Genomic DNA, 27,444 nt, shown 5'->3' on the forward strand with positions numbered 1-27,444 from the left:
TTTTGGTGATTTTACAAATGGTATTTATATAATCCTGGGAATGTATCTGACATAACTTTCCTGAGTACTTACAAACACATCACTGGTGAATCTTAACACAGTGTACATCCATAAGACTGGGATCCTAATTAGAACAAGATATATTCCATGCTTCTATAAATATACCAAAATAGATTTTACTCTCTTGTGTAACTAAAAAGAACAAATAAAAAGAAAGAAATCATTCATTGATTTAAACAAAGGAAGTTTAATTGGAAAAAAAAAAAAAACAACCTACTATGCTGCAGTCCGGCTGCAGCAAAATAACCTGGGGGTAACGAGCAACTTGTGTACATTGATACAGCAGGAGCAGGAGCCGTTTATTGTAGGACAGAAGGGGTATATATACATTCTACCCAGCTTTTCTTAATTATCATAAACTAGATACAGCAGTCAACCAATAAGGAATCTCCGCACTTAATGGCTCGCTGGCGTTACTTCACAAACCACTCCCTCAGGCAAAATGCCAGGCGCCATCCAGACTTGTTTACAGACTCTAACATTTGCCAGGTGCCATCCTGACTTGTTTACAGACCCTAACACCACTAAAATCTGATGAAAGAGTAGCTCTAAGACATAAGGGTACAACTAGGGCTGACAAAGATTTTCCTAAAAAAGATAAACCTGGTAGGAACAACTTCTCAAATCGAGACAGAGTCAGCTCCAAGGATAAGGTGTACTTGTAGATCATTGGAAAGGAAAGAAAATTGTTGGTTTTCTCAGGCCATGGGTGGTCTCCAGGTAAGCAGTCAGCAACTCTGGAACACAAGTGAGCTGCAGCTGGTGGCCAAGAACACTGGGCTGCAGAAAAATTGGACAACCTGGATCATGTAATATCAGTGTCAGGAAGACCAACCATCATTACTCATAGCTGCAGAATGAATGAACAGTCATAATAAATATATTTTTCCATTCATTCCATAAATATTTAGAGAATATAGCTTGTCACGTATACTAATCTAGCAGTTGGGCTGTTATAGTAGTAAATAAAATGGAAAATACTTGTTTTCAATGTAGCTTAGATTCCTATTGTGGAAATAGATGAAACACAAATAAGTAAACTGAGTATATCAGATGGTGGTAATGCTGTGTGAGAAGGTGAACCAAGAGAGGTACTGATGCCATTTCAAACAGGCTGGTGTGAGGAGGCATCACTGAAAATAGACAGTTTAATGTAAAGCTGAGAATAGGGAAAAAGCAAATCATTCATGGGTCTGAAGAAAAATACCCCCATTCTGTTACACACAACAAAAGCATATTTGCAAATCTAAATATTTGGGACCCTAAGTATTATATTTGAAGCAAGAGGGCCTTAGTTGATGGATCATAGCAAGTAATAGTGACATATCAGGTCACATACATATTAGAAGGGGGGTGCATATGACACATTTGACATTGTGAGTTATTGCAAATAATTTAGATTTTGTTCTCAATGAGACAGAAATCTACCAGAAATTTTTAGAGAAGTGACAGGCTATGATTTTTTTTAAGGATAATCTAGCTGCAACAACATTGAATCATTATGCTTTGGGAGGAAAAAAAGGGGGGGGGGATAATTTGGCTGATCAGTAGAATAATGAGTGCAAAAAAGGACAGCTGTTAAAATAGGTAAGGTATCAGGGACAATAGTGAAATGGGGCAGGTTCTAGGTACATTTTGAATGCAAGGGCAATAATATTGCCGCTATTTGGATGTGGGGTCTGAGGAAAAGAGAGAGATTAAGAGTAACTTCAAAACTTTTGTCCTGAGTTTTTACTGAAAGAATGATGACATAATTCATTGAGAATGAGAAGACCAGGAAAGACAAATTAATATAGAAAGGATGGGTATATTTTATTTTTTTAAATTATGATTAAGTAATTCATAGATAGTTATATAGTATTCAAATATATTTTTAAGTTTTTTGCTATATTCTAAAATTTATATGCTTTCATACTTGGAATAGAATTTGTCTTTTTAAAATCGTCTTAGACTTATTTGATTTTTTTAAAATCTATACATTTATAGGTTAAGTATCATCATTGCTAAACCATGTTTTATATGCAAATTTGGACTTTTCTTCCTTTGTCAATGCTTTCAGGGAGTCAAAAGTTCAGTTACTGCACTGTCATCATCTTTCTCTAGATAGTAGTGTTTGTGATTTATGCAATTAATTTGATATTTTATTGAATTTTTTATTTTATATAAATTACTGGAAAAATAGAAAAATAAAAAGACTGATACTAGTCATAAAAGAATTAATCTCATAAAAATAATGCACTTGTTATACAGATAGGATTAATTAAGAGAGCTGAGTGAAGCAGCTCTTTATCTTCAGTTCTATCATCATTTCACAATCTAATTGTCTCTATGGACTGTGAAGGAGATAAAACAAAACTAAAGAACACGAAGGGGAAGCTGCAATGCATTGTCATAGGTAAGAGTTTCTTCAGTAGAGTGCAAGTCATGCAAGAATGCCACTGATACTCTGTTCAACTTTAAATCATTGAGCTTTTATTGTTTTTTTTAATGAACATTTATGCAAAACAAGGGAACTGTCTATAATTAGATGTCATTATATTTTATATACTCTACAATTCTTTATTGTAATGAAAACATTATACTTTCTATAATATTCAAATCCCAGTTTGAATGACCAACATGTTCGTAGATTGTACCTGTCACCAAAAAAGTATCAATTTAATTGGCTACTCACATAATAAATAAATTATTAGAAAATGCATTAGCAAGGTTATTGGGAAAACTGAGAGCATTACTATGGTAATGTTGGATACCTACATATTAAGGATATACTTGAGAAATTACAAATTTATTCTGGTATTTAACATATTAAAAGTTACTCAAATTGCCATACCATCAGTGAATTAGCAAGAGACATGATTGTTAATGTCATAGGCTCTCAAATATTGCTTCACTAAAGTCTTTTCTTATCTTAAAATCAACATAGTTCTACCATTTTCTGCTTTTTATTTAATTATTAATGTCTAGACAATCCTAAATCTTTACTCAACTTTATTTCTGCAATAGCTTGAAAATTGGGGAGTTTTAAAATTATATTTAAATGACTTTTATTTCCATTTCCTATTATGCCTAAAAACAAATTCCAGATTACAAAGAGCTTTAATATTTGAATATAAAATTTAAAAACAAATTTCCAGTAGTAAGTATGAGAGAAAATTATATGTAATAAAAACATACATGGGATTGGATTGGAAAACAATACTGAGTACATGGGGGAAAGACAATTGAAAGGACTACAATTTGGAAATTCTACAAAAGAGAAAAAAGATCTATATAAAAAATGTATAAGGAATTTTTAAAAGTTATTAGGTTAAAATTAAACTAAATGCTTAAAAGAAAAAATAGATGAAATTTGAAAATAATTTTAACTATAAAAATAAAACTTTATCCCAAGAATCAATGGCAGCAAAAGAGAATTTTAAATATTGACTAAAGAATGACAAGGGTTATAATGTTCTATTAAGCAAAGGGTTCAAGGAATGGGGCTTTATTTTAAAATATTTTCAGAAAATTTATTCATTTTTTTCTCATTTCCTGAACTTAGATTTGTTAAAGAATCAACAAATGGAACTGGGAAGACTGGAAATCTATATGTAATAGGATGAAAGTGAGCATGTCTCTCACCCTGCACAAAAATCAATTTTAAGAAGATGAATAACCTAGGAAATCCTGTACATACTAGAAGAAAATGTAGGTCCAGCATGTCAACATATTGGCTCAGGAGCTGACTTCCTTAACAATACTCCTAAAGTGCAAGAAATAAATGAAAACTCAATAAATGAGATGACATCAAACTAAAAACTTCTTCACCATAAAAGAAATAAACAAGAGCATCAAGAGACAGCCTAAAGAATGGGAGAAAATCTTTACCACCTGCACCTCAGATAGAGCATTAATTTCCAGGATATACAAAGAACTCAAGAAACTTAACACCAAAACAAAACAAAACAAACAAACAAACAAAAAACAAATAATTCAATCAATAAATGGGCAAAAGAAATGAACAGACTCTTCACAAAAGAAGAAATACAATGGTAAACAAATATATAAAACAAAGTGCAATATCTCTAGCAATTACAGAAATGCAAATTAAATGTACAGTGAGTTTTTATCTCATTTCAGTCAGAATGGCAACTATCAAGAATACAACTAATAATAAATGTTAGTGAGAATGTGGGGAAAAAGATACACTCATACATTGCTGGTGAGACTGCAAATCGGGGCAACCACTCTGGAAAGCAATATAGAGATTCCTTGTAAAACTTAGAATAAAACCACCATTGACCCAGTTATCCCCTCCTTGGCATAATATTCAAAGTATTTAAAATCAGCATATTATAGTAACATAGCCACAACAATGTTTATAGAAGCTCAATTCACAATAGCTAAGTTATGGAACCAACCTAGGTACCCTTTAACAGATGAATGTATAAAGGAAATGTGGTATATATGCATACAGATTATTACTCAGCCATAAAAAAGAATTAAACTATGGCATTTGCCAGTAAATGGATGGATCTGGAGACTATCTGCTAAGTGAATCCCCCAAACCAAAGACCAAAAGTTCTCCCTGATATGCAGATGATAACACATAGTAAGAGGAGCAAAGGAAGTATAGAAGTTCATTGGATTAGACAAAGGAAAATGGAGGAAAGGGAGTGGGGGGATGGGAAAAAGAAAAACAGTATAATGAATTGGACATAACTTTCCTATGTTCATATATGAATACATGACCAGTGAAATACATGTACAAAATACATGTACATGTACATAATGTACAACTACAAGAAAGGAAGTTATACATTTCATGTATGTATAATATGTCAAAATATATTCTACCGTCACATATAACTAAAAAAATACAGAGAGAGAGAAAGAGAATGCAAGTAACAATAAGTGTTGGAGGGAATGCAGAGAAAAGGGTACATTCATACATTATTGGTGGGACTGCAAGTTGGCACAACCACTCTGGAAAGCAATATGAAGACTCCTCAAAAAAACTAGGATGGAACCATCATTTGACCTGGTTATATCACTCCTTGGCACATATCCAAAGAATTTAGAATCAGCATATTCTATTGATGCAGCCACATCAATGTTTATAGCAGCATAATTCACTTTAACTAAGCTATGGAGCCAAACATAGGTGCCCTTTAACAGATAAAAGCATAAAGAAAATGTGATATATATACAGTATGAAATATTTCTTAGCCATAAAGAAGAATGACTTTATGACATTTCCTGGTAAATGGATGGATCTGGAGACTATCATGTTAACTGAAATAAGCCATTCCCAAAACAACAAAAGGTTAATGTTTTTGATGATATGTGGAAGCTAAATCACAATATGTGAGGGGGGGAAGATAGAAGTTCAGTGGATTAGACAAAGAGGAATGAATGAATGAATGAATGAAGAGAATGAGAGGGAAAAGGAATAGGAAACACAGTGGAATTAATCTCACATAATTTTTCTATGTGTATATGTGAATACACCACAATGAATTCCACCAATATGTTTATCCACAAGAACGGACTCCTTAATATATCATATAAAATATATATATATGTATATATATATGTATATATATATATATATCTTAATATATCCCATGTTTGCATAAATTTATCAAAATGGATTCTACTGTCATATATATCTAAAAAGGACCAATAAATTTTTAATAATACAAAAATCAATAGGAAATCCTGTTTTTACACATAGTAGACAAGTTTTCATCCTTGAATTTAAATACAACCCATTCTGAAGCTAGGATGGCCCTACCTTTGACTAGCAGCAAATCTTGAGGTTGGTATCCTTTCCATATTTGGTCTTTGTGATGACAAGGTGTTCCATGTCTGTCTCAGACATGGAATCAGCCATTTCTCCAAAAATCTTGTTTTCTGTAGAAGGAAAGGTAAAAAACACTTTATGTATGTAGCTTAGAAGAAAAACAAGAAAAGGTTGACAGAACAATTAATTATTAAAAGATAGATACAATGCCTATGATTTCCAAATCCAATTCTGGAATGCAGGACTGCTCAATGTCTTTTATATCTACTTTGTCCTAACAGACCTTCTATTCTGTATTCTATTCCCATTAACCTTGGCTCTGTGTAGTTAGTTATATATATATCCAAGATTTACTGTTGCATGCCGCTTTTCATATGAAATAAGGTTTTAGAAACTTATAAAAGCCAGCTTATCCCAGAATAGTTTTTCTAATTTCTCAAAGTTCTCTCTTTTGGGTTTTTTTTTCAGTTAATAATAAAAAATATGAGATTTTTCTGTGTTGATTTCCCTTCCCTAGTTTTATCTAAATTCTGCACACAGCCCTTTTTATATTATCCTTGTACTCAGAAGGATATTTAGTTATTTCTTAGTTGTTTTAGTTCCCTCTATATAGAACTCCATTCTGGAGGGGTGTCATGCCTAATCAATTTCAATTATTTATAGACACTGAACTGCTGTGGCCCCTTCCTTAATAGACCATTCCTTAATAGACCATTGCACCCAACAGTTACAGATTATGCAAAATCTGCCCTAGTTTCAGGATAGTCAGGTGAATATCCTATTCTAAGATATTAACATGTCTCATTGTTCCCCTAAGCCCCCTCTGTATAATGGCTGAGATAATATACCGTTCATACCAGTCATATTTTGTACCCATGAATTTGCGTTTTGGAGTCGTAGGGATACTTTGTGTCCTAGGGATACTTTGTGTCCTAATTTTATTCTAAATTTGGACGATCAGTTTTGGTTTACTATCTAATTTCTCTGGCTTTTTATATGGACATTTAATAAGATTAAATACTCTACTGTCATCATTTTCCCAGAATCTCCTTTCTTATATTGAAACCAAATTATTTTCCATGTTGGTAGAATGTATCCCTAAATAAAAACAATCTACTTCTCCATTCAGTTTTCCCATGTCAAGGTACTAGAAGCACTATGAAAACATTTGTTTATAAAATAGAACACATTTTGACAGAACCTGCACCAACAAGTTAAATTAAAGGATAAGTATAAATAAAAGCCAAATGTAGTGCATCAGAAATTGTGCTAACACCAAGCAGTTGTCTTTGGGTTCTTTCCACAAAGTATGCATATGGACAAACTGCAATAAACCAGACTGACAGTCATTCGGTATTTGTCCTTTTAATTTCATCTGAAGAGTTAAAGACTGAGGTTTCTCTTATGAAAGAAAAGAAGTTGAAACAATCACATTTTTTTTTGCAGTTTTGTATCAACTATTTTCTGAAATGACTAAATGTTAGTTAAAAAGTCAGTCTACAATTATTCCTTTCAAGCCCCCCCTTCTGGCTTCATTGCATCTTCCAGAGAGCTTTGCCTTGGAGGTATAAGCAAATGATGTAGTTTGTACAAATTTACTAAAGTGTTTATACAATTTAATTATACTGTTTGGTCATATCTATTTAATACCGGGCTATTATATAAGAAGATTAAATAAATTCGTTTAAGTTATAATTTTAAGACAATATATCATTGGAGCAAATATTTTAGTAGAAATTAGGTTATATATTAAATAGTAGGAAAAACAGTTCTACTCTTTAATCCTTTAGTTTAAAAGTTTCAATTTTAAGCCAATTGTAAGAAACTGGTTTGGGAAAAACTTGTTAAGTTTTCTAGAAAAATCTGATTAGAATAACTTAGATTTCATCAATTTTTCCCATGCCCCAAAATGCATTATTGTTTACTTGAAATGATTATTTGAACATAAGGATTTTAAGATAATGTACTAAGTCTGCTTTTGCAGTATACTATGTTTGTAACCTTGAAAAATTGTTTACATTTTCTATTCTTTACCTTCTTCATCTAAAAAACCAGGAATAATAATAATCTTAAATTAATGGAAATGTTCTAAGAGTTGAATGAGTTAATAATTTCAAATTTATTTTATTCAACTTAGTAGACAGAAATATTTCTCCTCTTCTTATGGCTAAATTTGCATTTCAGTTAAATATTGAACCATCTGGGTAAATGAAAATTATACTTAAAATTATACAATTTACCATAAAATTTTCCTGATCACCATATTCTCTGTAGTTTAATTTTATGGAAACTTTAATAAGAAATCTTTCATAATGCCTTTTACTAGGTTGTCCCACACAAAGACATTTCAAGTGATCACTTTCTCCCCTCAAAAATTTAATTCTGTTAAATTTATATGGATACTATATGTTTGATAATATATTAAAATTCTAACACTATTAAATATAGTAGCTAAATATAATCTTATCAAGTCAAAATTTTTTAAAAAATAAAAAGAACATTAAAAATCTTTAAGTATGCATATTGGATCTCTTCTAAGAGGTAAAGAAATAATTCATAGAGTAAAATCAGAAAATTTGCAAAACCAAACTTGCAAAATGTTAACAATTGATAAATTTGAAAGCACAGAATCATTTGAGAAGTTGAAAATGAAAATTATAGTCTTAGAGAATAACAAATACCGAATGGAATTACTTGTAGTTTGAACGTTGCAGTATATAGAATTAGTGAATTAGAGAACAGTACCCAGGAACAGAGAATTCAGTAAAAGAGACAAAAAGATAAGAATTATAAAAAAGTGATATAAAACAAGATGTTACAGTGAAAGTTTTCAACTGCAAGTAACAGGAGATCTGAAAGAAGAAATTAGATTATCAGAGAAATAATGTATACCATGATGAAAAATAATAATGTCATAGACTTATGAAATCATTTTTTTAAAAAATGACAGTGTAAAAGAAATAATAGATGGTCTCTAGGATACAATGATTAGTTCATTATAAACTTTTTGCTGAATAAAATATGTTAAAGACTAGACACCATTACCTTTTTTCTGATGTCCTTGTCATATGTGATGCCAAGAAAAAGACATTTTCAGATAATCAAAGACTTTGAAAAAATAACACACCTCACTTAAAATTTAATCAAGATGTACTTTAAATGGCCAGAAGATGGGTCAAAATAAAACCTGATTTAGAAGCCCTGGTGTAATAGATTTGACAGTGAAAAATGAAATCTGTAAGTCACAAAGTTAAGAGTAATAGGACATGAGCATAAATAACTAAAATAAGATGTAGGGAGTGAGAAATGTCCCTTGAAAGATGATGTGAAAATAAAGTTCAATTTGGTTTAGAAAAATGGAAATTTATTCCAGAGAAAAAGATGAGGAGTACATGAGGAAGGAAGTGAAAATAGAACTGGGATTTACTGGATAATGAATGCAAAGGTGAACAAAGTGGTATGGAAGGGAAGTAGCTGGGTGATTCAAAAGAACAGCAAGCACAGGAATACAGGCCAGCGGTGGTGATATCTGTGTGTCTTTCATAGGTCCTGTGAAAACTGCAAGTGTATGAAGGTGTGCATGGGGTTACTCAGCATGACAGCTACACTAGGCCAGCCTGGGTAAGGCTTCAAGTTGATGTGTCCTCTCACTGTCTTCCACCAAATAAACAAATGTTCTTTACAAGACCAACCTAATAATGTTAAATTATCACAACAGAAATAAATGATGGGCTGGGGTTGTGGCTCAGTGGTAAAGCGCTTGCCTAGCATGTGTGAGGCACTGGGTTCAATCCTCAGCACCACATAAAACTGTTTAAATAAAATAAAGGTATTATTTCCATATACAGCGAAGGAAAAAAGAAATAAATATTGCTTTAAACATTAGCTTTAATAATTCAATTGTAACCATCAGATACTGAAAAAATAAATTGTTAATTTTAAAGTAGGGCCTTCTAAGCACTAGATCTCAAGATTGTACAATATCTTATGTGGAAAGATGCTGACAGGCAGGAAAATGAAAAAAATTAAATAAACTGAAAAATATTTAAATATATTTTTGTTCCATATAAGGAGGATGGTCATTTGTAAATATGATTTTAAGGAATTAATTCCATGTCAAAACTGAATATCATTGAGGGGAATTCTGAAAATATTCATGTACTCAGAAAATATGAAAAATTTCCAAAGGTACTCCAGTTTGATTATAAAAGCATAGTTTTAATGAGAAGATTAATTTTAAAAGTACTATTTTTTGAAAGAAATTTTGATTAGTAAATTAGTATATACAAAATCATCCTGGAAATTTTTCAACTGAAGTATTCTGCATGTAAACATTTCTGAGCATATATAGAACTTTACAGATCTTTTGCTTATTTGAAGCCAATGCTTACACCAATGTCAATATTAAATTTCTAAAAACATGGAACAAATAAAATAACTCAATGAGTTTTACAGGATATTTAAAAACTATCTGGTGTTGATTTATCATTCATTTTAAATTTTATTTTTAGCTTGTTTTTCATGAGTCTTCTATGTCTTAATGTAGTAAAATACTTCCTTCCTGACTTTTTCTCCTTTCCTTACATATCAAAATGATAGCATAAATTATGACAATTATCATAAGCCCTGGAGTTAGAAATCTATGGAAAACTTAACAGACCTAAAGAAATTCAAACACAAAAGAAAGTAAAGATTGAAACAAAACAATGGATATGATGAATCATTTTCATTACTAATAATGTTAAATTATCTCAACACTCTCTATATCTGATATATTCTTTTCCCACTTTCATTCTTTGAAATTAAAATCAAATAGTGTTTTCTCAATAATATTTGTATTTTCCATTTTCTTGGCACATGAGATCATCAGCTTACACAAATAGAATATGGCATCAGATAAATATAATTTGTGTTTAATCCTTGCATGCTACTTTATAAACTTTAATTTATTTCAACTAAGTTAACAGTTTACCCTAGATAGAGAGAAAGAAATATTGCTGCCTGGCTGTTTACAAAGAATAGGGGACAGACAAGGCAAGACATCAAATAGGAACAGGAATCAGTTTTATTTGGCTATAGTCAGGTTCAGAGGGCAAAGCTTTCACTGTAATCAATCAATACCCCTGGACCCCAAGTTCAGGCAGCTTTAGAACTTTATAACCAACGTGTAAGGGGAGGTGCTCAGAAGCTCACAGTCTGCAGAACTCCATATAAAAGCAGCTGTTTCTTTTACTGTTCTAGGCAAGTTAACCCTTCAAGGACAGTTCTTGAGAAGGGGAGAGTTTCTTCTCCTCTTTCTTTCCTACCCCTGATAGCTAATACCATGAAGCCCAATTGGTAACTTCTCTTATCTTAGAAATGTAGACATTTCTGTGAAGCTTCAGCTAAATGCCAGAGGCCTTGTTAAAGGATCTGTCTTTTATTATCACATTTGCATTAGCAAACACACTTCTGCAAACCTGAATACTGGATAAATGTGAAAAACTAGTAAATGGGCTTTCAGCAGCTAGACTGCTGATCTAGTCCAGGCCACTGGACAAGTAAAATAGAGCTATAAGAAAATATGAAGTTTACCTACATTGAACTCTTTTGTAGAGACTTCTTGCTGATATCCTAATATCTATTATGGGGAAGATTTCTGGAGAAGCTAAGTTAAGATTTTCTATGGAGAAGCGGATGCCACTACAAACTTAATTACACCTCTTCTACTACAATATTGCCATGTTCTTCTGTATAAATCTTCTGCTGTCCCTCCTCATCTTCTGGTTTTTCCTTCAGCTCACTCTAATCACCAAAGTACAATTTTAACATTATCTCCTCATTCTCATCATACTGTAGCAGTGTTTGATAAATCTGATCACTCCATCACCATGAAAATATCATACTGTCTGTTTTATAAGGTGCCTCCCAATCATAGCTATCATTCCTCTCCAGACACTAGCCACTCACACTTAGCCCCACCTGCAGGTCCCTCTTCAGAACCTCCATCTAGTAAAGATGTAGCATCTCAATGTCCATTTTTATGCTAATGTCATGATAATATTATGTAGCCTACACATGAATCCTGCCATATGTTCATTTACCAGGAATGCAATTCTTGTCCATACAATTAGCTACTTCACATATCTGTTTGTATGCCTAAGAGACATCTCAAATTTGACTCCTTTACTCAACTCCACAAGCAACATGCTGTGGCACAGTCTTCCACACGTCTCCATAGGTGGTAAGTCTACTTTTCTAGTTGCTTAACTCAAAACTCAAGTGTCTTCATGCTGAGGGCCATTACCAAGTAGGAATGACGCATCGAAATTTCCTTGCCAAGCGTACCCCATGCTGCTTAGAGGACATTCGATGGGACATTGCATGCATGCTTTAATAAGGTGACCTTGCTCAAGGACCAAGGCGGATCCGGGTTTAGAGCTGATCAGGTTTGAGGAAGTAACCGGCTCCTTGAGTTTAAGGCGTTGCCAGTTTAAGATAATGGGTTTTAGGGAAGTTGGAAGTTGAAGATTATTGCTGGGATTAGGGTGTTCCTGTTGCTTGTTCCCGTTGAGTTCTCGTGAGATTAAAATGGGATTTGGAGAGAGCCTCGTGGAGTAGGTGAATTGTGCGGGAGACGGCAGAACGCGTTTGCCCCTGGACCTGTGTGGAAGCGGTGTGAGAGCGGGAATAAAGAATTGCTGTTTGAACCTACAAAGGTGTGTGGTGCCTCCTGAATCTTGTGCCAAGCCCAGCATTGCCATCTTCATGGCTTTTTCTCTTTTGTTCACATACAACAGAAATCTATTCATTGGCTAAACTTTATATATATACAAAAAAAAATCAGAGACATATTCTCATATTACCATGACTTCTACTCCAGTCCAGGGCTGAATAATAGGAAAAGCCTTCTAAAAGATCGCTTGAGCTATATTTGTTATTTTAGAGAATCCTATTAATACAGAAGCCAGTGACTATTAGTAAGAATACTTACAGGTCATATTCCACTCTCTTTGGTCAAAAAATTTAGAATGCCTCTCCATACTATTAACCATAAAAATATTCTAGAAACCAGAAAAGAAGAATTGAAGATAAGGAAATGCTATTTACCCTGATTTGGTCATTACACCTTATATCAATGTATTAAATTATCATTCTGTATTCCATAAGAATATACAAACATTACATCAATTAAAAATAAAAATTAGTGTATTCTTTCTTTTAAAAAATGTATTTATGTAGTTTTGAAAATCCCCACATACCTGCTTCCATACTTCTTACACATTCAACCACTAGTAAATTCTCTTACATTTCATTTTTTTTTCCGCACTGACTTCTTTGCTGAATTTTAAGCTTTCAATTAGACTCTGAATACAGGGCCTTTGCATTTGCTCTTCTCTCTGTCCATGATGCTCCTTTCCCACATACTGTCAGGCTAGCTCTCTACTCTGCCTTAAGATTTTGCTTAAACATAACTTTCTATCTGGGCATGGTGGCAGACTTGGGAATATGGGTTAGTGGTTAAGCATCCCTGGGATCAATACGTGGTACAAAAAAAAAAAAAAGCCAACCAACCAAACAAACAAACAACACTTTCTAAGTAAGAAGATCTCTCATGCCTCCAATTTAACATGCAGTACTCTTTATCCTCCCTTTCTGCTTTAGTTTTGCCTCTAGTACAAATACTTTCTTTTATTAACATTTTGCCTTACCTCACTTAAATATAATCACTATAAGGATAGTAAATTTTGTCTGTTTCCACCACTAGCATTGAACTGACCTAACAGAAAGTCTCTGACACAGAGATATAGTTCATGGGCAATTGTTATTAAATAAAATGTTTAAATTAAGAATACTTCTCTGCACTTGAAGCTCATGTCCTCAGACATCAACTGGTAAATTTCCATCAGATTTTCCTAAGATATTCATCTATTTAAAAAATATTATTTTTTTGTTTTTAAATGTGTAGTAATAAATATATGAATCAAAATGTTTCAAATAATTGTGGGCAAAATAGATTGTTCTTGTAGATTCTGGGACTCAGTCAGTCCTAGGCATGTTTACTTATCAAATTAAGATTATGTTACAAAGTACACCAAGTACACACTTAGAAATACTGACTTATACAAATGACCTAAATACAGAGAGAATCAGTAACTGTCCAATATGACACAGCTATTAGTTCACCAAACTGGGCCTCTACCCTCAGCCAACAAAGGAAAAGGAAAAAAAAGTGGATGAGTGTGCTTTAGCACATACTGTGTTTACAGTGGCACCTGGGTTAGTGACCATGGAGGGGAACAGATAGCCTTAACTTACAAGAGGGCTGGTTACTTAGATTTGGACTTTATCTTGAGTTGTGAGACTAAGTTGTCATTGAAGTGAAGTTTACAGAAGTTTGTCTGGCATGAAATTAGATAATTTTAACAGTGAAGTACTAAAGTTGAGAACACAGGCTTTGAACCTGGCTCAAACACAGGCTTTGAACCTGGTGGTGTTGGCCTGTAGTTCCAGGTACTCAGGAGGCCAATGTGAGGGACATTTAGAACTGCATGTGTAGCCAAGGCAGGATGGTAACGGAGGAAGGTAGGGGCAGGTCCAGGGCTGGACAGCAAGAGTAAAAAGGGTCCCCTAATGAGGTCAACTGCTTAGCTGAGGAAAGTGCTTATGGATATGAGTGCGAGGTTCCAACAGAAAGACTAAGATGTGTGGACATGGAGGCCAGTGAGTGGTAATAAGGGGAACGTGGCTGGGGAGGAGATAGAAAGAGAAGGAAGGCCCAAGCCCAGGAAAAGAACAAGTCAGTACTTTCCCGTGGACTCCTCTGCTCTTGGGAAGAGTCTGTAACTTTGTTACCTTTGCTCTTACAGTAAATATACTGCATATTTTTTTGGGGGGGGGCAGGGGAGGAGGAGGAGGAGGACTAAATTTATGGAAACAGAATAGAAAAAAAAGAATCTTAGGTATAAAATGGAAAAATGATTTTATTTGGCCAGTTGCCCCCCGACACACACACACGGCTCAAATTACATAGATTTCTACTTTTATTCTAATCGAGTGCATTATAAGAGCAGTATCTTTAAAAATAAATGAATAACTTCCATTTACTTGGGAGTCATTTCAATCAGTAAAATTTTTTAAGTTCCTTTGCTAAAAAACTCCATGTATGTCTAGTTTCTTTTAAATTTTTTTCAGCAAATATATTCTTGTGCTAGATACCAGAAAAGGACCCTGCACCAAGGTGTTCAGATTTAATCATTTATAAATAAATAAACACACACATATATACATGCACATATAGTTTTTTATGGTCTCTAGGGCTATTCACAGGCAATGTATACTACCAGAAACAGAGAGAGAGAGAGAAAACCTCACTTAGTAAAGAAAATTCACACTTGAAGATAACAACATAAAATCAACATCATATCCTATAATGACAAAAACCACATATATTTTTGATAGTTTTTTAAATTTTAAATATTTTTTTATTTTAGTATTTCTAATCAGATATATATATATGTATATACTTATATACATGCACATATATATGTATACATGTATATGTATATATATATATATGTAGTAAAAAACACAAGCTAGAAGAAGAAATTTTAAACTGTTTGACTTGATCAATACTTTAACTTATGTTTTACTTTTCAAGAAAAAAGTTTAAAGAATGTATTCAGCATTGGTACCACATTTAAGATTTTCTCCTAGAAAATATCATCCCATTGCCCTCCTAGAGTTTAGCTCAATAAACTATAAAAATAAATTTTCAAGTAATAGTAGATATATGTTGAGTTACTCCTAAACAATACTTCAGAACTCAGTAAGGTTTATAGCACATGTGGATGCAGGAATGATTCTCTATAGAAGCCAAAGACTCCCCACAGCCACAGTATGATTAGCTACACCAGGAAACTTTGTCAAGGTGCATGACTGCTGAACCTGGAAATACCCTGAAATGTCACAGACCAAAACTCCATTGCTGTATAGAATCTTCAGATACCTACAAAGATGCTTTGAGTTGGAATGACATTTCTCCTTCCTGTAAAACTTTATTGTCTTTTTAAATGTAAATCGTCTCTGGGCCTATGGTTAATATTTTTCCTCTGTTAGATGAATGAATATCACTTAGAAATGATACTTTTAAATAGCTACTGACGGAATACAGTGTTTAGGTCAAGAACTTTTATATATTACACATGAAAATGGCTCACTAAGTTATGTAGACATTGAACAACTTAGAAAAAGTTTTCTACACATGTCACCATGTTTGAAATATGCACAGATTGTAATTATTAACTAACAAATAATTTATATTATAAAAATAAGATGTTTAACTTGACATTAATAAAAATACACTAAAATGGAAAACTAGAGAATAGTAATATAAATGCTAAGAAATAGATGCAATCTACACATTTTCATAATTTGAAATCAAGTGAACCATAAAGTTGAGTGTAACAGAAAATTAGAGCTATGCTTTAAACTTAGAAAAAGAATTTGAAAATATAAGCAATAATCTAGGGAACTGAAATAAAAATAAAACAAACAACAAACCTTCATTCTCACTTGCAAACTTTTAATCATTTTGAATGATATAATTTTGGTCTGAGTATTGGGAAAATTGCTTAAGTTCTTCAATAAACATGTGAAACAACAATCTGCAAAATCACTGGCCATGCTTAATGTGCTTTTAGAAAATACCATCAACATCATTTTCACATGAAACTAATTTGTTTTTGAAAAATTATTTAAGCTGTTCTATACCAAGTATATTGAGAAAACAATTGTTTATAGAGTTTCAGATATGTTAGAATAGTCCAGATTCTCGTTATTCTTGTGTGTCTTAGAATTCACACTATATTGTAAAACATTCCCATGTCAAGCACAGCCACCCAATAAGAAGCTTTCAGCGTAAGCACAAGGAGGATATAATACCCGTCCATCAGCATTCCCTCTGTTTGGCTGCCATCGTGATTTTTTTGTGGAGTTATGTGGTGAGATTTTGAAGCAGCCTTTCTCAGGATGTACATATTGTACCATCAGTGCCCTGAGTTGACAGTACCACTTTTAATGACATCCTGCTTTATCTAGAAATTTAAGCCTGCCTCTCTGTCCTCCTCTGTCCTTGACATTTTAATCATGGTTCATTCAGGAAAACAGTAGTCTTCAAAATTCCTTAGAAAGGAAACAGGCATCAAACTCTGAGCATATATATGCTCCCAAACAACTGAGGGAAAACGTCCATTCTGAATAATGTTATTACCACATTCACCTCAGTCCTGGATCTGGGTTGGCCCTGAGAATTTCTGCAGCTTTTGAAATATTCTGAGCTTTGGATTCCTGTCAAATCCCCTCTTTAGTAAACATCCTCAGTCTCTCTGAGATTGTGCTCCCCTCAGTTTTCCCAGTGATCCCAGCTAATTTTCTCCCCACTACTCTCCATTTTCTGCTTCTATGACTGGATCAGATGGGAGTTAGGGAGTTTGAATTGCTAATTTGGTGACCTTTCCTCTTACCCAGAGGTCAAGTCTTGCTAGGATAAGAGTTGGGCAAGGACTGTAAGACTTTCTAAGTTCTGTAAGGTTAGTAATGTAGACACACTTATTGCCTATTGTATTCCAAAAACAAAAGGAAAAAAAAAAGGAAGGGAAGGAGGAAAAAAAGATTAATTTAACCTACCAGATTTTCTATTCATCTTTCATAAAACCATAACTTTTCTTAATATGTGAGCAGCAGGTGTAGGGGTTGTGGAGATCAAACATTACAAAAGAATAAGCCATTCCTCCCCTATCTATAAAAATTTTCTCTTCTATGAAAGTATAACCAGAAATTGGTGTGTTGAAGTAAATATAAAACTGGAGATCAATTTTGTGTAACTGTGTGGATAAACACTGGTCTTTAATGGTCATTATATTAACCTGGGATAAAAACCCACTGCTCTTAAGGTCTCAGAAATAGCCTTTATGAACACCTCACTTCATTTATTCTATGGGACATGTGGGGATACCTATTAATATGTATTTCACTGAACAAGACGCTCTTTGCCTTCCATTTCCCCTGCCTTTCACCGAGCACAAACTTTATGTGCATTCAGTGGAGAATTTAAGCAAAAACTATTACATGATGTGGCAAGGTGATTTATTCAGAATTTAATGTGGCAGAATAACCTATTGAGAAATTAACTGTCCGGTTTTTCTTTTACTATAGCAAAAGAAAATGGATAAAATGTTATTCCCTTTTACCCTCTATTTAAAGCAAGGTAGACATGATTTTTAGTTCTAGGATTCCTTTATTCTTAAGTATGGAGGCAGGGGTGAGGACAGGTTTATGTTAGTTTGTAATGTTTTGGGGGGCAATGGAGAGGTTATCAGGCAGAATAGAATAATAATTATTAAAAAGTAAAATCTTTTATGTCTCCCGTCACCTATTCCAATCTTTTCAATATATTTAATTCATCTGGATGATAGACACCTGGAGTTTCTTCTTCCTTTTTGTGCTTTATGAAATTTGGTTCTCCAGAACTCTTTTGATATAAATATTTGCAATTTCTATTCAACATGCAGAGTTTTATTTCTGTGACTTTGGTTGATGGTGGTAATTCCCACATTCCTACATGCTAGTAATTCCTATATTTTTAGATTTGTATCACTTTACTCTTGATGATACATGCTGAAAATTTCTGAAGATACTGCTAGAATACTGCTAATATATTGGAGTATTAGTTTCCTTAGAAGACACTATATCTCATATTGTTTTAATATATGTCTTGTATTGTTTTAATGCAATTATAGAAATATTTCTGCACAATTCAAAATGGTAGTTATAAGCCAAATAGGTTATTGAGCACTTAAAATTGGCCTAGTGCAACTAAGGACATAAATTTTAAATTTCATTTAATTTTAATTAACACAGATTTAGATAATGTAACTTGTGGATACCACACTGTTTAGTATCATTCTATAGGAAAAACAAGTTTTATTTTATGAAGTATTGTTGTGAAGAGAAATCTTGTAGAAATAAAAGTATATAAATTTTCAAGGCACTTAGAAGAGGTTAAAAACATCTGCTTTCATTTAATAAGTTTGTAAGAACAAATAAAAAATGTGAAAGTGACAGGTTAAGCCCAAAGTAAAATGCTAAAAATATGTATTGATTACTTAGAAAATTAGAAATAGTGGAATCCAAAATTCCCTGAAGCAAGGAAGATAAAGGAAGGTAATGGATTTCATAAACTGTAGATGATTAATGACTCTGCAGTATTGGTATTCTTAGAGATGTTATAAAACACTGTTGAAAGGAGTTATATCTTGGAATTTAAAAATTCACAAGATGTAAGTACATAAAATACAAAATTTTGAATTACTTACAACATATGAAGCAGCATGTTCTCTTCTCAAGTTGGTGAAGAAAACTCTGCATGTTGAATAGAAATTGCAAATCATGGAGAAGGCAATAAATACATAAATTTTGTTTTCCTTCAACATTATAAATTTAACAAAGGACCTATGGTAATAATAATAAGAAGAAGAATCACATTATTGCCCTTAAGTTATTCCATTTTCTTGAAAATTTTCTAAAAAGTTTAAGTGATATAAAATTTCTTAATTATGCTATTATGTCTATAGACAAAAACTTTATAAACTCCTATGTTTTCTAGAGAATTTTAGTTTTGTTAGCATAAAGTTATAATATATTTTTGCTTTATATTACATTTAAATAATTACCAATGAGTTAGTTTTAGAACTTCTCAAAGATACCATGTTTTACATTTACAATTATGGACACAAATATCCAAGATGAATTTAGATATTACCAAAACCAAAGCACTACATTCTCTCCCCAAAATTGTCCTATACTGTTATACATTTACATTAAATCTAAGTTGTTAATGTCTCTAGTGATGAGGTTTGAAAGTTTACAAATATATTTAGATTACATGTAAATAGTTTATCATGCTTCAATATTTACATAAGTATTCCAATTGGAAAAGGGTTTTTCTTTGGGTCAATATGTACTTCACTGCATACCATATTTGTTTTTCAATGGTTATAAAGAATTGTGGAGTAAGCTCATTATAATGAATCATTTGAATTTCTTTTCTCTTTTGCATGTGTATATTTGTTATTTCTGCATTTGGACAGTTGTGACATTTGTTTGTGTGTGTTCATGTGTGCATGTGTGTATATCTGTGTATCTTATGTTATCTGCAAGAAAACAAATTCACTTGGAGGGCTGGTGAAGGGAATGCATACTAGTTCACTGTTCTGTTGTGTCAATCCAATGATAATTTCAAAACTAAACACTCATGGAGAAAGTGAATAAAAATGTTAAAGGCAATGTCTATTTTTGTACTTAATATGATAAGAACAAAAATTACATCCTCTGTTAAATCATATACTCTCCACTTATCTTCTTAATAATGAAATAATATAGCCTAATAATGTTAGAAATCACCTTGATTAACCAATTCTCTGGAAAAAACACTGCTTATCCCATTTGCCTATAGAAGGATTTTCAATATAAAGTTCTGTATTGGCCAATCCATCCATGTGTCTTTTAGAAGCCAATTATTGTATCAGAAAAATCAGACAGAATTGGATTCATACCTTGATATTGCTGTATGTCTCTGGACATTTTCAGTATAAACTTTTTAAAAATCTAAATAAAAAGGATGTGTGACATTCTAGTGGCTCTTTTATAAGATTATTGTGAAGTTAATTGAAAGGTAATATCTGATACATGGTGCTTAACAGAACTTTTGAATTTTTACTATTTTTACCATTATCACGTGTTGTTGTGTATGTGCAATTGTTAATTATGTTATTAATTTTAATAACTGATTATGTTATTAATTTTAATAACTGATTATGTTATTAATTTTAATAACTGATCAGTCAATATAATTTATTAAAAGACTTGACTTAACTCTCAGTAATAGTTTTTGCTGTTATACATATTACTGTTTTAGTGAAAGGTTTCCTTCATTTATTATTAAGATGATAGTTTTATTTTGTCTTTAGGGACGATGGCTTCCTCTTTCTTTATTGGATGATTTGGAGATGCTATAGAGTTCTAAAAGGAACACTGTCAAAAATTTGTTTAAAAACTGACCAGAACTAGGACCATTGTCCAGAGCTTCAAGTAAAACTGGATGCAAAAAGGAATAGGGAATTGGGCAGGATATATTCCTCTAATACCAGAAAACCCAAGAAAAGGATGATCTTCAAGTGGGTCAAATTCAGGGCTTGGGCCCTTGGCTACACCTCGGGTGCCCTGGTTGTGTCTTTTTCAATTAAGGAAACTAGAGTAGAACTGGCAGGAACAGTTGGAAAATCTAAACATTGACAATTAACTGGAAGGAGAATAGTCAATGGTTAGGCACTGCCCAACTGTAGAAATGGTAACAGAGTGCATCCAAGGCAGATTGAGAGATGGGGAGAGACCAGGAGAGTAGCATTAGAGCAACACAGGAGTGTAACCCTGGGGTTCTGTTTCTAGAGACTGGTCAGGCCCCAAGTGAAGCTTTTTATCAGGCCTGGGGGGAAACTTCATATGTTGTTAGTTATTTTGATGAGCTGGGGATCCTCATCTACCAGCTTAGACAAGATTGTAGGCCAGGATATCTCAGGTCACTTTGTGATTGGAAATTTTAATATTGCACTTGACATTTGGGTCACTTGACCCACATGTCAAGTGCAATATTAAAATTTCATATTTTAATTTTTAGTTATATGTGATAGTAGAATGTCTTTTGGTGGAATATACATGGATAGAGTATAATGTATTCTATTTAGGTCTCCACTCTTGTGATTATACATGATATGGAGTTACCCTGGTTGTGTATACAAAAACAAGGGTAGGAAAGTTATGATCAATTAATTCTGCTCTTACCTATTTTCCTCCCTACTTCCTTCCATTTGTTTCCCTTTGTCTAATTCAATGAATTTCTAATCTCCCTTTCCCCACCGTCCTTTGTTGTGGATTACATTACAAATTAGAAAGAACATTCAGCCTTTGGTTTTTTGTGACAGCCTTATTTTACTTAACATGATAATCTCCAGATCCATCCATTCACGGGCAAATGTCACAAAGTAATTCTTCTTTATGGTTGAGTAATATTCCATTGTGGATATATACTACATTTTCTTTATCTATTCATCTTCTGAGGATACCATGGTTGTTTCCATAGCTTGGCTATTGTGAGTTGAGCTACTGTAATGAACATGGATATAGCTGTGTCACGGTAGCATGCTGTTTTTAAGTCCTTTGGGTATAGATCTAGGAAGGGGATGACTGAGTCAAGTTTTCTGAGGACTCTTCTTACTGCTTTCCATAGTGGTTGTACCCATTTATAGTCCCACCAACAATATCTCAGAGTACTTTCCTCCCCACATCCTCAGTGCAACTTTTTGAGTGAGCAAAAGTTGTAGCTGACTAGCATCATATCACATTCAACCTGATGGGGTTACATCTGTTTATGTGCCAATGGTATCAAGGTCCAGGCAATTTGTGAGCTCATTCAGGAAGAGCATGTTGGCATTGGGCCAGGTTGGCCATGCTAGTCACACTTAGCACTTCTGCCCATTGGACAGTTTAGGGATTGGTCTCCTCTGCTGTTTCCCAGTGAGATTATATTGTCCAAGCTTTTCCTCATTTTTTTTCTTCTTCTTGATCTTTGGATAGTTCTTCATCATGTACTCCAAAGGAGAGAGATCAAAGTCCATGTGCTCTTGTAATGCCATTCTTTGACATTAAAGTACTTTTGCATCATCCTTTCTGTGTGTAGTAGTTCTCCAGTCAGTAGCTTCAAAAGGGGGTTGCCTCCCCTTCTCCATCAGACCCTACCAGAGCCACTCATATATCAAGGTCAATACCAAATTCTAGATTATTGTAGGTGTAAAGTTTATCTTTTGTATACTCGAAGTTTATACTTTGCACAAGAATAACAGGTGGAAGGATCTTGCTAAAAGGTGGGAAATAAAAGCCCTGCATCTTGTTTTCAGAACAATGTCAGACCCAAAGCCATTATTCTCCTTGCTCAGGGGACCTTGCTTGTTCACTTTGACTCTGACATGATCAGACTTGGAAATATAGTTATCATGTGTACAACCCAATCTTGATCTCAGTGAAATCTTTTCCAGTTTGTTTCTCGTCTTGTTCCATTCATGTCTTTGCATACCAATGGTAATTATTCATATTATATTTCAGTTTCTGGTTGAGCATGTGGATGATATTGGTATGGATACCATTTAAAAATCTAAGGAATGAGAAATGAGGAGTTCTTCCACCCACAAGCATCAAATCCAGGTATTGGTGGGCTTGCCTGAGATTAGCATCAATGGCCTAATCAAGAAGACTCTAATAAGCTCAGTACTCATCCTGTATCCCCCAACAAAGTGTTTTAGTTTGGTTTCTTTTTTTTTTAATAAATGATAGCTGAATGCATTACAATTCATGTTACACATATAGAGCACAATTTTTCATACCTTTGGTTGTATATAAATTATGTTCACAGCAATTCGTGTCTTCATACATGTACTTTGGATAATGATGTCCATCACATTCCACCATCATTGCTAACCACCTGCTCCTGCCCTTCCCCTGTCACCCTTCTGCCTTATCTAGAGTTTGTCTATTCCTCGAATGTTCCCCCTCCCTACCCCACTATGAGTCAGTCACCTTATATCAGAGAAAACATTTGGCATTTGGTTTTTTTTTATATTGACTAATTTCACTTAGCATTATCTTCTTCAATTCCATTTATTTACCTGCAAATGCCATGATTTTATTCTCTTTTATTGCTGGGTAATATTCCATTGTGTATATCTTCCACATATTTTTATCCATTCAGCTACTAAAGGGCATCTAGGTTGGTTTAGCTATCACAATAGCTAAACATAATAGCTAAGCTAAAATTGTGCTGCTATAAATATTGATGTGGTTGTGTCCCTGTAGTATGGTTTTTAAGTCCTTTAGGTAGAGACCAAGAAGAGGGATAGCTGGGTCAAATGGTGCTTCTATTCCCAGTTTTCTAAAGAATCTTCAGACTGTTTTCCATGTTGGCAGCACCAATTTACAGTGTCACCAGCAAAGTATGAGTGTTCCTTTTTGCCAACATCCTTGCCAACACTTTTTGTTGTATTGTCTTCATAATAGCTGCTATTCTGACTGGACTGAGATGAAATCTTAGAGTGGTTTTAATTTGCATTTTTCTAATTGTTAGAGATGATGAACATTTTCTCATGTATTTGTTGATCGATTTTATACCATCTTCTGAGAAGTGTCTGTTCAGGTCCTTGGCCCATTTATTGATTGGGTTATTTGTTTTTGTTTGTTTGTTTGTTTTGTGTTTAGCTTTTTGAGTTCTTTATATACCCTAGAGATTAGTGCTCTATCTGATGTGTGAGGGTTAAAATTTGGTCCTGGGCTTCTCTTGGTTGGTAGGTTTCTAATGGCATCTTCTATTTCATCACTTGATATTGGTCTGTTTAAACTGTGTATGTCATCCTGATTCAATCTGGGCAAATAATATGACTTACAAAATTTGTCCAGGCCTTTAATATCTTCTATTTTATTGGGGTATAAGTTTTCAAAATAATTTCTAATTATTCTCTCTATTTCTGTAGCGTATGTTGTGATATTACCTGTTTCATCATGTATGCTTGTAATTTGAGTTTTCTCTCTGCTTCTCTTCATTAGTGTAGCTAAGGGTCTGTCAATTTTATTTATTTTTTTCAAAGAACTAACATTTTATTTTGTCAATTTTTTAATTGTTTCTTTTGTTTCAATTTCATTGACTTCAGTTCTTATTTTAATTACTTCCTGCCTTCTACTGCTTTTGGTGTTTGTTTGCTCTTCCTTTTCTGGTGCTTCAAGATGTAATGTTAGGTCATTTATTTGTTGAATTTTTCTTCTTTTAGGGAATGAACTTCATGCAATGAACTTTCCTCTTAATACTTTCGTAGAGTCCCAGAGATTTCTGTATGTCGTATCTATGTTCTCATTTAGCTCTAAGAATTTTTTAATCTCCTCCTTGATGTCTTCTGCAACCCATTGTTCATTCAGTATCATACTGTTTAGTCTTCAGGTATTGGAATAATTTTCATTTCTTTAGTGACTTCCAATTTCATTCCATTATGATGATCAGATAAAATTCAGGGTATAATTTCTACTTTCTTGTATTTGCTAAGAGTTGCTTTGTTTCATATCATATGGTCTATTTTAGAGAAGGATCCATATGCTGCTGATAAGAAAGTGTATCCACTTGATGCAGGATGACATATTCTATATATGTCAGTTAAGTCAAAGTTATTAATTGTATTATTCAGATCTATAGTTTCTTTATTCAACTTTTGTTTGGAAGATCTATTCCAGGGTGAGAAAGGTGTGTTAAAGTCACCCAAGATTATTGTGTTGTCATCAATTTGACACTTGATCTTGAGAAGAATTTATTTGATGAATATAGCTGCTTCATTGTTTGGGGCATATATATTTATGATTGTTATGTCTTGTTGGTGTATGGTTCCTTTGAGCAGTATGTAATGTCTGTCTATACCCCTTTTGATTAACTTTGGCTTGAAGTGTACTTTATTTGACAGGAGGATGAAAACCCCTACTTTCTTCCACAGTCCATGTGAGTAGTATGAGTTTTCCCAACCTTTCACCTTCAGAGTGTGTATGTCTTTTCTTATGAGTCTCTTAGAGGCAGCATATTGTTGTTGTTGTTTTTTAATCCAACTGCTAGTCTATGTCTTGTGATTGGTGATTTTAAGCCATTAACATTCAGGATTATTATTGAGATATGGGTTTATATTCCAAGCCATATTTGTTTATTTTTGTTATTCAAGTTGACTTGATTTTCTTCTTTGATTAGTTTTTCCTTTATGGTCCTACCTCCCTCTGCTAATTTTCATTGTTGTTTTTCATTTCCTCTTCATTGAGTATTTTTCCAAGGATGTTTTGTCGTGCCAGTTTTCTAGCTACAAATTCTTTTAACTTATGATTATTATGGAATGTTTTTATTTTATTATCAAATCTAAAGCTTAATTTTGCTGGATACAGGATTCTTGGTTGGTATTTATTTTCTTTCAGAGCTTGATATATGTTGTTCCAGAATCTTTTTACCTTCAGCCTCTGTGTTGAAAAATCTGCCATTATCTTAATTGGTTTTTTCCCTATATGTAATCTGATTCCTTTCTCTCATGGCTTTTAAAATTCTCTCCTTATTCTGTATGTTGGGTATTTTTATTTTAATGTGCTTTGGTGTGGATCTATTGTGATTTTGTACATTCTGCGTCCAATAGCCTTCTTGAATTTTGATTTTCGATTCATTCTTCATGTTTGGAAAGTTTTCTGATATTATTTCATTGAATAGATTGTTCATTCTTTTGGTTTGGACCTCTATGAACTTCCTGTATCCCAATAATTCTTAAATTCGGTCTTTTTATGCTATCCCATATTTCTTGAATGTTCTGCTCATGGCTTCTTCCCATTATCACTATGTGGTCTACGTGCTTTTCAAGATTATATACTTTGTCTTCATTGTCTGATGTCCTACCTGAGTGGTCTACTCTATTAGTGATGCTTTCATTTGAGCTTTTGATTTATTGTTTATTTCATGTCAAGAATTTCTGTTTTTATATTGTTTTATTTTTTTTTAAGAAACTATCTTCCTGTTGAGGTGGTCTTTCGGTTCCTGTATTTGTTTATGTAGCTCCTTATCAAAATGATCTTTCACTGCCTGTATTTGCTCTTTTATATCTTCCTTGAGTTCACAGAACATTTTAATCACGTATATCCTGAACTCCTTCTTCTGCCATGGCTGCCAAGGGTTCTAATAATGTAGTGTCTTGATTTTTTGGGGGGCACTTTCTTCTCTAGTCTTTTCATGTTGCTCCTGTGACTTCCCTTTCAACCCTGTGGGTCTGGGGTGTTATTGTTTTTTCCCTATACATTTGTAGTGTTCTTGTAGGGTTTCAAAACCTTTCCTTTGTGGAGAAGGACAATGTTAACAGATTCCAATATTATCAATATACCACCTATGAACAATTCGTTGCTATTAAGATGTTTACAATTTGGTCTCAAGGAACAGAAATGTTGGATTTGATTATTATCTATAATATAATCAGTAGTTTTGCAAAAGGGTTTTACAGTTTCTGATGGTGGACAATGAACTGGGAGTAGGGCATAGGATGATATGCTGAGGAGGTAGGATGTGAGGATATAGAGTTAATGTATCTTAGGAAGTGTGAAAGAGAAATCTCATGAAGAAGGTTAGTAACAATAGTCAGGAAGTAATTTAGGCTAGACAAGTATGTGGGAAGACAGTAGAGTACACAAAACAAACACATATGTATTTAGAAAAATTTAAGATGATGAAATAGTAAAAATTGGAGGGGGAAAGAAAAATAAAAGAGGAAAAAAGAAAAAAAAGGGGGAAGCATATACAACACCTCTATATTATATTATTCAGAGGACTCAGTCCTCAAAATTCTATTTCATACAAAGTTCTTGGTTTCACATGTTTGGGATGTGAGGGTGGGAGAATAGGGGGGGTAAAAGAAAAAGAGAAAAAAAGAATACTCAAAGTAAGAAACCAGGATTGTTGC

The sequence above is a fragment of the Ictidomys tridecemlineatus genome, chromosome 6 (assembly GCF_052094955.1).
Source record: "Ictidomys tridecemlineatus isolate mIctTri1 chromosome 6, mIctTri1.hap1, whole genome shotgun sequence".
Lineage (NCBI taxonomy): Eukaryota > Metazoa > Chordata > Mammalia > Rodentia > Sciuridae > Ictidomys > Ictidomys tridecemlineatus.